Genomic DNA, 12764 nt, shown 5'->3' on the forward strand with positions numbered 1-12764 from the left:
AGGAGGTGTATCGGTACACTTGCCACAACAGCAGGAGGCGAGCACCAGACGATAGGAACTTCATTTGCCAACCTTCAAGTTGGCTCCGAATCCGGTGTAGTAGCCCATCAAAATGTATTACTTTCATCCTTCCTGAAACCAGTGGTGCGCCTAAATATTTCATCGAAAAGGAGCCCTCTGAGAAGGATGTAATTCTCAAGGCACTCCTTTTTTGAGCACTCGTAAACAGTTTAGGAAAGAAAATATAAGACTTCTCTTTACTCATCACCTGACCCGACCAATCTTCATACTGAGCAAAGACATCCCGGATAGCATGAAGCGAGGACTTCCCACCATTAGCAAACACAACAATGCCATCAGCATACAATAAATGTGATATAAGAGGGGCACCCTGAGGATGGGAAAACGGGTTAATCCTCCCATTGCCAAAATTATGCTTTAACAATCTGGATAATAATTCTTCCACCATGATAAACAAATAGGGAGATAAAGGATCCCCTTGCCTCAAACCATGCCCACTGGGAAAGAATCCTTTCATTGTGTCATTCATAACCACAGAGAACCATGAAGTAGAAATACATTGTTTGATCAACTCGCAAAACCGAGGGCCAAAACCAAAAGAGGACATGACCTATAATAAGAAATCCCAGTCAACACTGTCATACGCCTTAGCAATATCCACTTTAATTGCGACATTACCACCACGGGTCTATTTATTCAATAAATGAATCATCTCTTGAGCCAACGTAATGTTCTCAAAAATGCTTCGTCCAGGTAGGAAGGTCCCTTGCTCGGGAGAAATAATCTTATTTAAAATAGGTGTTAGTCTACGAACCAGGATTTTGGAGCATACCTTGTAGACCACAGAACACAAGCTAATGGGTCTAAATTTGTCAAACTCAGTAGGGTTTGGCACCTTTGGAAGGAACACAATGTAAGATGCCGAGTAAAATCTAGGTAGAGTGGCACCACTTAAGAACTCTCGAATGGCTGCCACCACATCAGCCTCCACAATATCCCAACACGAGCAATAGAATCCAGACCCAAACCCATCTGGGCCTGGACTACTATCTGCCGGAATAGAAAACATAGCCTCTTTAACCTCTTGGATTGAAGGGAGCTGAAGAAGAGTATTGTTTTCCTCTTCTGTAACGACATTCTGCACAAACAAAGATAAATCCGGGGTAGCCCTCCTTGGTCTTGCCTTCAGAAAATTACTCAGGAATTCCACAGCCCCAGTATGAATAGCCTCTAGGGTTGATAAACAAGAACCATCACGGCGACGCATTTCCTTCACCATCGGCTTATTAACAGAAGCAAAAGTTTTAAAAAATTGGGCGGAAGCCTCTCCTTTCTCCATCCACCTAATTTTGGCCTGTTGAGATAACCGAGTCTCCTCTCTGAGAAGCCACACTGCAAGCTCTTCCTTGGCAATTAGTAGTTCTGACTCAAGCTCTTCAGAAAAGCTGGCCTGCAATTGACCCTCAATTCTTTCTATCTATTTCTCCAACTCACAGATATTTTTTTTTCGTATGCCCAAACACTTTATGATTCCAATCTTTCAAAACCATTTTCAAACTTTTTAATTTTGCAGCAAGACGAGACAGCCCCACATTAGCAGTTGGAGCCTGCCAAGCGCTTTGCACAACCTCTCTAAAGTTCGCATGAGACACCCACATTTGTTGGAACTTAAAAGACGATGGACCATATCTACATACCTGAGACTTTAAAACAAGGAGCATGATCCGACATCAAACAAGGCAGATAGTTATACAAAGCATCCGGTAATAATTCCACAGCCGAAGGATTTAGGAGACATCTATCCAGTTTCGACCAGCTTCTAGCCAAACCTCGCTGCCCATTACACCAAGAAAACTTGGCCCCCACTGACTTCATTTCCGTTAACCCACATGACTCAATAAAATCATTAAAATCATCAATTGCTATTCTCGACCGGGGTCCACCACCCCTACATTCCTCATCCCCACGTATACTATTAAAATCACCAAGACAACACCAGGGGATATCTTGCACGGCCTCCAACTGTAACAACCTCCAGAGATCACGCCTCTCCATATGGTTACATTTTTCATAAACCACAGAAACCATAAAAGAATGAATGGCATCCTTCAACAAGACAAACACATGTTGAGCACTGAATTGACTAACTGAAACCTCTAACTCATCTTTCCATAGCAGCCATAATTTTCCACCAACACTTTGGTTAGAAAACCCATAATCAAACTTCAACCAATTTTTTAAAACCTCCAACTGACTTTCATCAACAAAAGGCTCAGCTAACATAATAAAATTAATATTAAACTTCCTTACCAACTTACATAGACGTCTCTGCGATGTTCGAATACCACTGATATTCCAGAAAAGAGGCATATAGATCATAAATTCATCCGAGCGGGCTTGCTAGGAACCCGAGATGAGCTTCTGAGAGTTCGTCCACCCTTACTTGCATTTTTTCCTGCTGTATCATCCCCATCAGACGAATACTCCTTAATTTTACATAGGTGCTCTATCCTGTATTCCTCAGGTTCTGAAACGTAATCCTCAACCATTCCATCTAAAGGGTAATCTTTTTTTTTCCAGATGTTCTGCTCTTTCTTCATCTAGCTCTGAGACATAATCTTCAACCACTCCATCCGGTGGTAACTCATCTACTGGGATCACAACAGTCAACGACCCCATCTCATCTATATGGCCATGCAACGCCCCCTCCTCTACCACTGTCTCAACTAACACCTCTTGCATCATCATTCCCCGTGGTTCCGATTCCTCACTACCTCCACCACAAATCTGCACATCCGAATTACTAGGAACATCCCATAGTGATATCCACATTTTCAGCCACCAAAACATTCACAACAAATAATTTTGTGTACAACTCAACATCCCGTAAATCACTCACGCACGCAAGAGCCTGACCCACTTCCATCATGTCTTGGCTACCCATCACAGGTACTTCCTTAGCATTGCCACCTTCATTGGAGTCCTGCAATTTAGAGTAACTAGGATTAGCCAAGTCTCTATCTAAATCTGCGTCCCTTCCCACATTAACCACATCCATTTCAGTTCGCAAGGGCCCTTCTGCACCCATTTCTTCTGGTTTGTCCTGAGGAGCCTTCCTCACCCATTTCCTTCCACCAGTATTCTGATTCAAGATGGTATTCTCCCCTCCTAATTTATAGTTCTTCTCATTATGCCCCTGTTTCTTACACTTAGTGCAGAAAGCAGGGAGAGTTTCAAAAACCACTTCCTGATACCAGCTCGCGTGAGCCCCGGGAGAGCCAATCCAGAAGAAACTCGGATGGGTCTTCGCTGCATCCATCTCCACACACACACGCGCACCATCTGTTTTGGTTCCGCATCGTGTTGTATTGTCACGGCAAATGTATTTTCCAAATGGGGTAGTGAAAATTTTTAGGAAAGAGGAATGATAAAAGTGAGGAGGGAGACCTGGAAGAGAAACCCAAATTGGAACCAGACATGGTTCCTCATCCTCCTTGAACTCAGGTGACCAACAGAAAACTCTATAGTGCACTCCATCCACCTCAGTTGCTTCCCGAGCCATGGCCTTGTTTAAATCATCCTCCGATTGAAACCGAATGAACACATTGCGTGGTCTACTCATCGTCAAAACTATCGGGATGCCAGCCAAGCCCCAACGAGAGTGGATGAAAGCACAAATCGTGTCCAGTGATGGTCGGCGCTTGAGGAATTTAAGAACATTGGAGAGTCGAAATGGTTCTGCAAACCTTTTGATTTCATCCTTTGAGAACAAAAAATAGAGCTCCCCTTCAATGATTTTTGGAGCTCTAAATGGAACCTCAAATTCTGGAAGTGGCTACGGGGCCCTGAAACGAGGTCTATGAACGTCCGGGGGTGGCTTTTCGGCATCGCTAGCCCATCAACGGTGGCCATAGGGAGGCCGGAGCTCCCAAAATAGCAACCCAGAGAAATCACCCAAATCGCTTAGGTCTGGGAGTGAAAAGGGTACAATCGTCCGAGGTGTGAGAAATATGCACCACTTCTTTCTGATTTTTCTTTTGGTAGCTTTCTATACATATCTATCCACAGTTATACAAAATCTTTACCACTGGTCTTCGACTTGTTAACAGGACAATCTTTTTCTGCTCACACATCAAAGGCAGCAGCAGTTCCACAGTATATGGATTACAGATACCTCTTCAATTTGACATATGGGGCATTTTGGATCCTTTATAATCTTTCTTTTCCACAAATTCAGCTTTGTAGGTAGGATGTTGTTGCTAGATTTCCATATGAAGTGCTTGACAGCACTAGGTACATCAAGGTTCCACATCTGCTTCCACAACTCAGCATCATCCCCTTCATAGGAAGTTCCGACCTCACTTGCCTTTTTCCTTTGTTGATCCACAAGGTAGACACTCTTAACAGAGAATCTACCATTCTTTGATAGACCCCAAATTTGTTTATCTCTAGCTCCAACTCGTCTAATAGGAATGCTACAAATCATCTTGGCCTCATCCTCATTAAAGATTCCTTTTACTAACTCCTCCTTCCATTTCCTGCCCTTTCATCAATAAGCTCACTAACTTTTGATTCAGCATTGAGAACTTGGATTGGAGACTGAACACAGTAAGTGCTAGGTGTTGGCAATCGCTTTTGACCCCAGATATTTATAGTCTTCCCATTCCCAACTCTCCACAATAAACCATCCCTTAACAAATCCAATGCTAACTAAATGCTTCACCAAATTAGAGAAGGAGATTTCCCAAGCATGGCTTCCAAAATCTGGGAATTTTTTAAATATTTTTCCTTGAAGACTCCGGCAGCTAGTGGCTGAGAAGGAGATTTCCCCATGCCACCCTTGGCCTTTGCAGCCCCCAAGCTATCCCACCTCCTCCAATGAATCCCTTTATCTTTCTGATTGTGACTCCACTAGAATCTTGATATCATTGTTCAAAATCTCTATACACACTTCTTTGGGAATTTAAATACACTTATTGTATACGTAGGGATGGCTTGGAGAACTATCTTTATAAGCACTTCCTTACCTAGGGGTATAAAAAAAAAAAAAAAACCCAAAAAATCGATTGAACCAAACCGGTGGGTTCGGTTTGGCTTGTAAGCGGTCCGATGCGGTACTAAATCTTAAGAATTGAAATTGGTCCTAAATCAGTGCAATACTAGTTTTCATATTTTGAAAACCGATTTAAACCAAACATGATAGGTATATATATTTATAATTTTTTATATTATATTATATATTTTATATGCTAAACTGCTAATTGATATTACATGAAATTCTAACTTATTATTTAAGTCTATTGATCTTATAACATAAAATTAATATAACATGTGATATAACATAAAATTTTAATTTTAAACATAAATATTAATATTAAGTTATTATGATAACTTACTTTTGATATATATATATATATATATATATATCGAGGATAAATATATTTTTGGCATAATAAATTACTTTTGTAAATACGTTAATTTTACACATTTGATCATATATACTCATATAAAAAGTCTAGAGCATATATAGACTATAGTTAAATTCAATATTATACTAGTATGTATTAATTATTATAAAATAATGTACTTATACTATACTATAAATAAATTAATAGTTTCAGTAGTGAATTGGTCCAATCCGGTATCAGTTCTTAAATTTTCAAAACTGGTGTATACTGGTTTGATTCTAAAAAATGTACGAAACCAGACTGAACTAAACTGGTTACACCCCTATCCTTACTAGCTTTTGAGAGAGTTGTTTTTCCAGTTTTGCATCTTCATCCACACCCTCTCTTTAATGCTTCGAAAAACATTATATTTTGACTTTCCCAACACTGTTGAAAGGCCTAAATACTTCTCATAACTGCCACATATTCCTGCTCCAACATCTTGGAAGATCATGTGATCTGCTGCACCTCCATTTACACTTCTTTGCCCACCAAAGTTCATTTTAAAGTCAAATTTTCAAATGATACCCATACCAATGTTACTCACAAAGGCATTGTCCAACTCAATAATACCCTTACTCTCAAGGATGTATTATGCATCCCGTCATTTAATTTTAATCTTCTTTCAGCCAAAAAATTAATCTGGGACCTTAACTGTTGCTTCAGTTTTTTTAATAATGAGTGTTATGTGCAGACCTTTTCTCTTGAAGCACGATTGGGAAAAGTGAGGTTAACAATGGTCTTTATCATCTTCATTTGACAGAAGTGTCCCCCACAGCCCTTTCTTCTATTTTTTCCAAATTACCTTATCATCATTCTCCCATCTATGCCTCTGTTACTTCTCAAAATGATCACAGTTTATGGCATTGTAAAATGGGTCACTTGTCTGACTCACGTTTATCTTTGTTACAAAAACATTTACCAAATTTGAAAATAATGAATCACAATGTTCCTGTTCCACTTTTCATTTGTCCAAACATCGTAGATTACATTTTCCTATCAGTGCAAACCGAGCATTAAAACCATTTGATCTCATTCATTGTGACATATGGGGACCTTGTTCCCAAATGGCATATGATGGATCCAAAAACTTTCTATCGATTTTTGATGACTTCTCCAGCTCCACATGGGTTTATTTAATGAACAATAAATCCCAAACCAGACCATTCATTCAATCTTTTTGTTCCCCTGTTCAAACACAATTCCAAACAAAAGTTAAAGTGATTCAATCTAATATGGGAATGAATTTGCAATGACAACTTTCTGCATGCAAAAGGGAATTATACATCAAAAAAGTTGTGTTGAAACCCCACAACAAAATGGAGTTGTCTAACGAAAGCACCAACACATTTTAAATGTTGCTCGTGCCTTAAAATTTCAATCTAACATTCCCATTTCTTTTTGGAGTGAATGTATTTTGACTGCCACATACCTCATTAACATAACACCATCTCCCAATTTACAAAATCAAACACCCTATGAATTTCTCTCTCAAGCCAAACCAACTTACAACCATTTGAGAACATTCGGTTGCCTATGTTATGCCTCCACATTAAAGCAAAATCGGCACAAATTTGAATCCCGAGCAAAAAGGTGCATTCTACTTGGCTACCCCTTTGGCATCAAAGGCTACAAGTTACTTGATTTGGAAAATAAATATGTCTTTCACTCACGAGATGTCATCTTCTATGAACAAGTTTTTTCCTATAAAAGTGTCATTGTCACCTCTAATTCACAATCACCCACAGCACCTTCACGAACTTCATTCCCCCTCTAACCCCAGAAAACACTACTTCTTCACTCAACTTTCATTCTGACATCACTTCAGAAAATACACCACCAAACCCTCCTACCATCCCTTCTATTTTTATCATTTCTCAATCTCCCAACCCCTCCCTTCCTGAAAATAATTCTTCACAAATCCAAAAACCTCCTCAAAGATCAAACAAACCAAAGAAAATTCCACCCTACCTCCAAGACTACTACTGTCAACAGGTCATTGTGCCTACTGCTTCTCCATCTAGCTCCAAGGTGACAGGTACTTCACTTACTACTCATCCCTATCCATTAACTTTTGTTTTATCTCATGCAAAATTATCACCAACCCATGCTGCTTTTGCAACTTCTATTCTTAACCATACTGAACCAAGCACTTATGCACAAGCTGTGAAAAGCTTAGACTAGCGCAAAGCCATGGACCATGAGATTGCTACTTTAGAATTGAACAAAACCTGGGATGTCATTGATCATATTGGAAAGAAGGCTATTGGTTCAAAATGGGTCTACCGAATTAAATACAACTCATATGGGACCATTGAGAGACACAAGGCACATTTAGTTGCCAAGGGTTACATCCAAGAAGTGGGCTTGATTACCATGAAACATTCTCACTTATTGCCAAACTTGTAATAGTCAAGACATTTATAACCGTGTCTGCCATCAAATGATGGTTTCTACAATAATTTGATGTTAATAACGCCTTTCTACATGGCAACTTGGAAGAAGAAGTATATATGAAAATACCTCCAGGCTATTTAGTTCAAGGACACAACAAAGTTTGCAAGTTAAGAAAGAGCTTATATGGCCTTAAATAGGCCTCTCAACAATGGTATGCAAAATTCTCATCTTCATTGCTCCATTTTGGTTTTACTTAGTCCCGAGCTGATTATAGCCTTTTGACAAAAGGAAATGATCGATTTTTTATAGCATTACTTGTGTACATTGATGATATAATTGTGGCATCAAATGATCATCAAGAAATGTTTGCTCTCAAAGCATTTATGGATTCACAATTCAACTGGTATTCAACTATGCCAAAGAAAATATGCCCTTGACATCTTGCATGATGCTGGTTTACTTGGTTGCAAGCCAAGTTTAATTCCTATGGACCCGAAGCTCGAATTAAGCAAAGATGAAGGCAAGCAGCTACATGATCCCTCTGAATTCAGAAGACTCATTGGAAGACTTCTTTACTTAGCCATCACATGGCCTGACCTATCATTCTCAGTTAATCTGCTCAGCCAATACATGAGCTCACCTTGAGTTCCACATCTTCAAGCAGCTTACAAAATTGTACATTATGTTAAAAAGTCACATGGCCAAGGATTATTTTTTCCTTCATCTTCTACTTACCAACTAACTTCCTACTGTGACTTAGATTGGGCTTCATGCCCTGACACAAGAAGGCCAACTACTGGATATTGTATCTTACTTGGAAAGTCACTTATCTCATGGAAGTGCAAGAAGCAAATCACCATCTCTTGAAGCTCTCCTGAAGCAGAATATTGATCCATGACTACTGCATCATGTGAGCTTGGGTGGTTAAAATACTTGCTTATTGATCTCACAATTTCTCATCCCCAACTATCTATCCTTCATTGTGATAGCAAATCTGCTCTGCACATTGCCTCCAATCATGTCTTTCATGAGAGGACATAACATATTGAATTAGATTGCCATCTAAATCGGGATAAAATTCAAGAAGGTCTCATCTCCACTGCATACACACCATCAGACTCCCAACTCGCTGACATTCTCACCAAAATTCTTTATTCTCCATTGTTTTATTATTTCTTGCTCAAGATGGGAGTCATTAACATTCACTCTCCATGTTGTTGGGGATGTTAGCAATAACATCTCAGTTGTCATCGCAACAATCCACCTCAGCGACGAGTCCCCACAGCTCAGCAAAGGTCCAGCAGCAACACAAGGATGATTCTAGAATAAATGAGTTGTAATTTTGTTAGAGATTTTCTATACAATTATTTAGAGAATCAACTTCTTTATTCATGCATATAATTACTTTAAATAGAAAGTTCTATACAATTGCAAACGTAAGGAATATCAATACACAGATGCAACTTTTCTGCAACTTTCTTCTTCTTCTCAGTATTTGCTTTGTTTTCTCAAGCTTTTATGCAAAATACTCAGTTTATCAAAACCGTTACCTGTGGCCAAGTTCGTAATGGTCAAGGTCCTTCGATTCATCTCCTCATACAAAAGCTTCGCCGCCCATCTCCATCTACTCCCATTATCACAATAAAATCTAGGTAATTTCAAGTTTGTAGTCCTCTATTTCAGAATCAAGTAAGACCATTTTCCTACCGTCAAAGTTTATTGTGTAACTTGCTGCCTCTCTATCCTCCACCTTTCCAATCCCTCCCAATTTGGCCAGATTTGGACGCTGAGTGATTGTCGGGTAGCCCATTTCAGAGGGTAGATCGTCGATCAACACGAAAGCCCCGATTGGAAATACAAGCCCTACAAGTACCGCTACATCTCTTTGTCAGAATATCTCCCCCTTCATGCTCTTCACTTGTCTAATGATTTCTGAGTTCGTTGATCTTGTCTAATACTTGTTTGGGGCCTTGAGTCTTTGGCATGTCCTTTATCAATATGTGTTATATCTCTGCCATTATTGTACATAGTGCTGTAAGTTGTGGCTATTAGGTGTAAATGAACTTTTGGGTGATCTTTTGTTCACACACCACATATTTGATGAGCAATTTACATTGGCAAAACATGCATGACCAATTATATACCTAGATGCTCAACTGGAATGTGTGTGTGTATTGAGCCACACATAGGTTAGCAATACTTTTATGTCTCAAAGAAATGATTGTACTTATTGGGTGTTGTAGGTGAAATTTGTTGTAATGTCAGTCTCAATGATGTAGACTTATTGGATGTTATAGGTTGGCAATACTTTGATATTTGTTAAGTGATTTATATATATATATATATATGTCTATCTATATATATATATATATATATATATACACACACACACACATAGGAACCCTTATCATGCTTGACTGAGTTTGTGGAAACAGGAGATATAACAAGTTGTCTATAGCCATGCAAGTGACTATATATATTAAGGATTTTTTTATCTGAGACCCTTGGCAAAAAAATATCCACACCAGCCAATGTGCATGCTAAAATAACGGTTAAAATTTTGTAATACATCTTAGAGTACCATGAAGCAATGCTAGTTGGTCTTTTTAAGTAGGTGCGTATGTAGTAATGGGTTATAGCTGTCTCCATTTAGTTTAGCATCTCGATGAATAGATCGACGTCGTGAAATAATAATATAAAGAAAATTGTTTGCGGATGAAACCATTTGTATAGCTTCCAACTGCATCATGTTACTGAAAGACATGATCGATCCAATAAGAGACAATAAGGTTCGAGACATCAAGTAGTATATGGCTGTGCTCGACACCTTCAGGATACAGAATTTCATAGCCATGCCTATTTGATAGTACTCTTGCCAAAATTTATAGTCAAATCTTAAGTATTTATAAGCTTTGTCCTAATATCTCAATTATTTTTTTAAGTTATGTTATATTAATTACAGGAATCGACAATAGACTATTTGGTTGTACGTCTCTCTTATCTCACTTGAAGTTGTTATTTGGTGTGAGATTAAATTACTGATGAAAGACTATGCTACTAATTTTGTAACTTATATATTGTAATTTTGTGTTTCATAATGTAATGTATAAATAGAATTCCATAAAGCCGGTCCGTCCAACGTTCCAAATATAACAGCCCGCCAATAGCATTTTGACACCTAGACTTTCCACCATAGTTAGTGTGAACCAGCACAACATAGAATTAGACACTACTGCAAAAAGACTCTCCCCATACGCAGCCCTTTCCCACTTCGCAAGAGACACAGCCCCCTCTGAAACCTACCCCTTCGAACACTCGCATCCCTTAGCAACGTTCAGCCCCTTCCCCGTCGTAGCTCACAACAGTCAACCCCTTCCCCTTTGCAGCTCGCAACCCTGTTGTGACACCCTTCGAAAACCCCGTCGCAACACAGCCCCGTTGCACCTCTGTCAAACAACGCGGCACTGTGTATCTCAAAGCCAAAGACGAAGGACTGGTACTAGCCACCGCCGAAGAAGACGCAGCGTTCAACCGAAGTCGAAATCTTTGTCTGGTATGCCCCTTTCATAGTTTAAATAGAAAATTCTCAATAGAAAATTCTCGATAAATTCTCAATGGTTGGGCGATGTTGTGTTAGATAGCTTCTTTAAGTGTTAATATGCTGCTTGGTTGTACGTGTTAATGTAAACTGGTGAAGAAGAAAGAGGAGAAACTGATTGGAAGCCACAGAAAATGTGATGCGCATAAAGTGTTTGGTAAAAGCTCTAAGAAGAAAAATTATGCTCAAACTAGAGAAAAATTATGATCAAACTGTCGATTTTACATTGTATTAGCGTTGCCATGGGTCTATTTCGGTGAAATACACATATACAAACATGTAGTTGTGCATATGTTGCAGAATCTAAGCTATTGATTTGAACCAACATCGGTAATTTTTTTTATGCACCTAAACTGCCAATATCACTGCACCAACATCGGTATTATTATTATTATTATTATTATTTTTTTTTTTTTGCACCTAAACTGCCAGTATGCACAAACATGCTAGTTTTTTTTTTTTTTTTTTTTTTTTTTTTTTTTTTTTTGCACCTAAACTCCCAAAATGCACCAACATGCTAGTTTCTTTCTTTTATGCACCTAAATTGCCAATATGCACTGCACCAACATCAAAGTTTTATTTTTTTGCACCTAAACTGCCAATATGCACCAACATGCTAGCCAATATGCACCAACATGCGAGTTTTTTTTTTTTTTTTGGTTGCACCGACATGTGAGTTTTTTTTTTCCACCAACATCCTAGTTTCTTTTATGCACCTAAATTGCCAATATGCACTGCACCAATATGCTAGTTTTGTTTTTTCTTTTGTTTTTTTTTTTTTTTTTTTAACCTAAACTGCCAATATGCACCAACATGCTAGTTTCTTTTATGCACCATCTTCTGTTAGCATTGTTAAAATGGATGACTTTTCAATATGATGACAGTAAATGAGAAGTTCAGGCTCTCATTCTGGTTCAAGTTCTTGGACTGCAAGAGGGGAAGACAAAGGATTTCTTGAAAACCTAATAGTTTTGGTAGAAGATTTTACAATTATCCAAACTATAAGATGAATAAACAATGTGAATTTTTGGAGTGAATTGATCTTCAAAAAATGTAAAACAACTGTTGTAAGATGGCCTTGGAGTTAGTTGAATGGAGGAATGACTGGGTACTTAATGAGCGGCTACGCATCGAAGAATCCAAATTTAAAGCAATGGAGAAGAAGTACAAGGGAGTCTTGAAAATGTTAATCTTGTCATGGTTACTTTTTATAATAGTTTGTGGTGTAATTGTTATGTATCCAAAAACTTACAATGTATCTCAATCAATGCTACGACTCATGTAACCCGTTGTACTTTTTT

Source organism: Juglans microcarpa x Juglans regia, chromosome 6D, assembly GCF_004785595.1.
Source record: "Juglans microcarpa x Juglans regia isolate MS1-56 chromosome 6D, Jm3101_v1.0, whole genome shotgun sequence".
Lineage (NCBI taxonomy): Eukaryota > Viridiplantae > Streptophyta > Magnoliopsida > Fagales > Juglandaceae > Juglans > Juglans microcarpa x Juglans regia.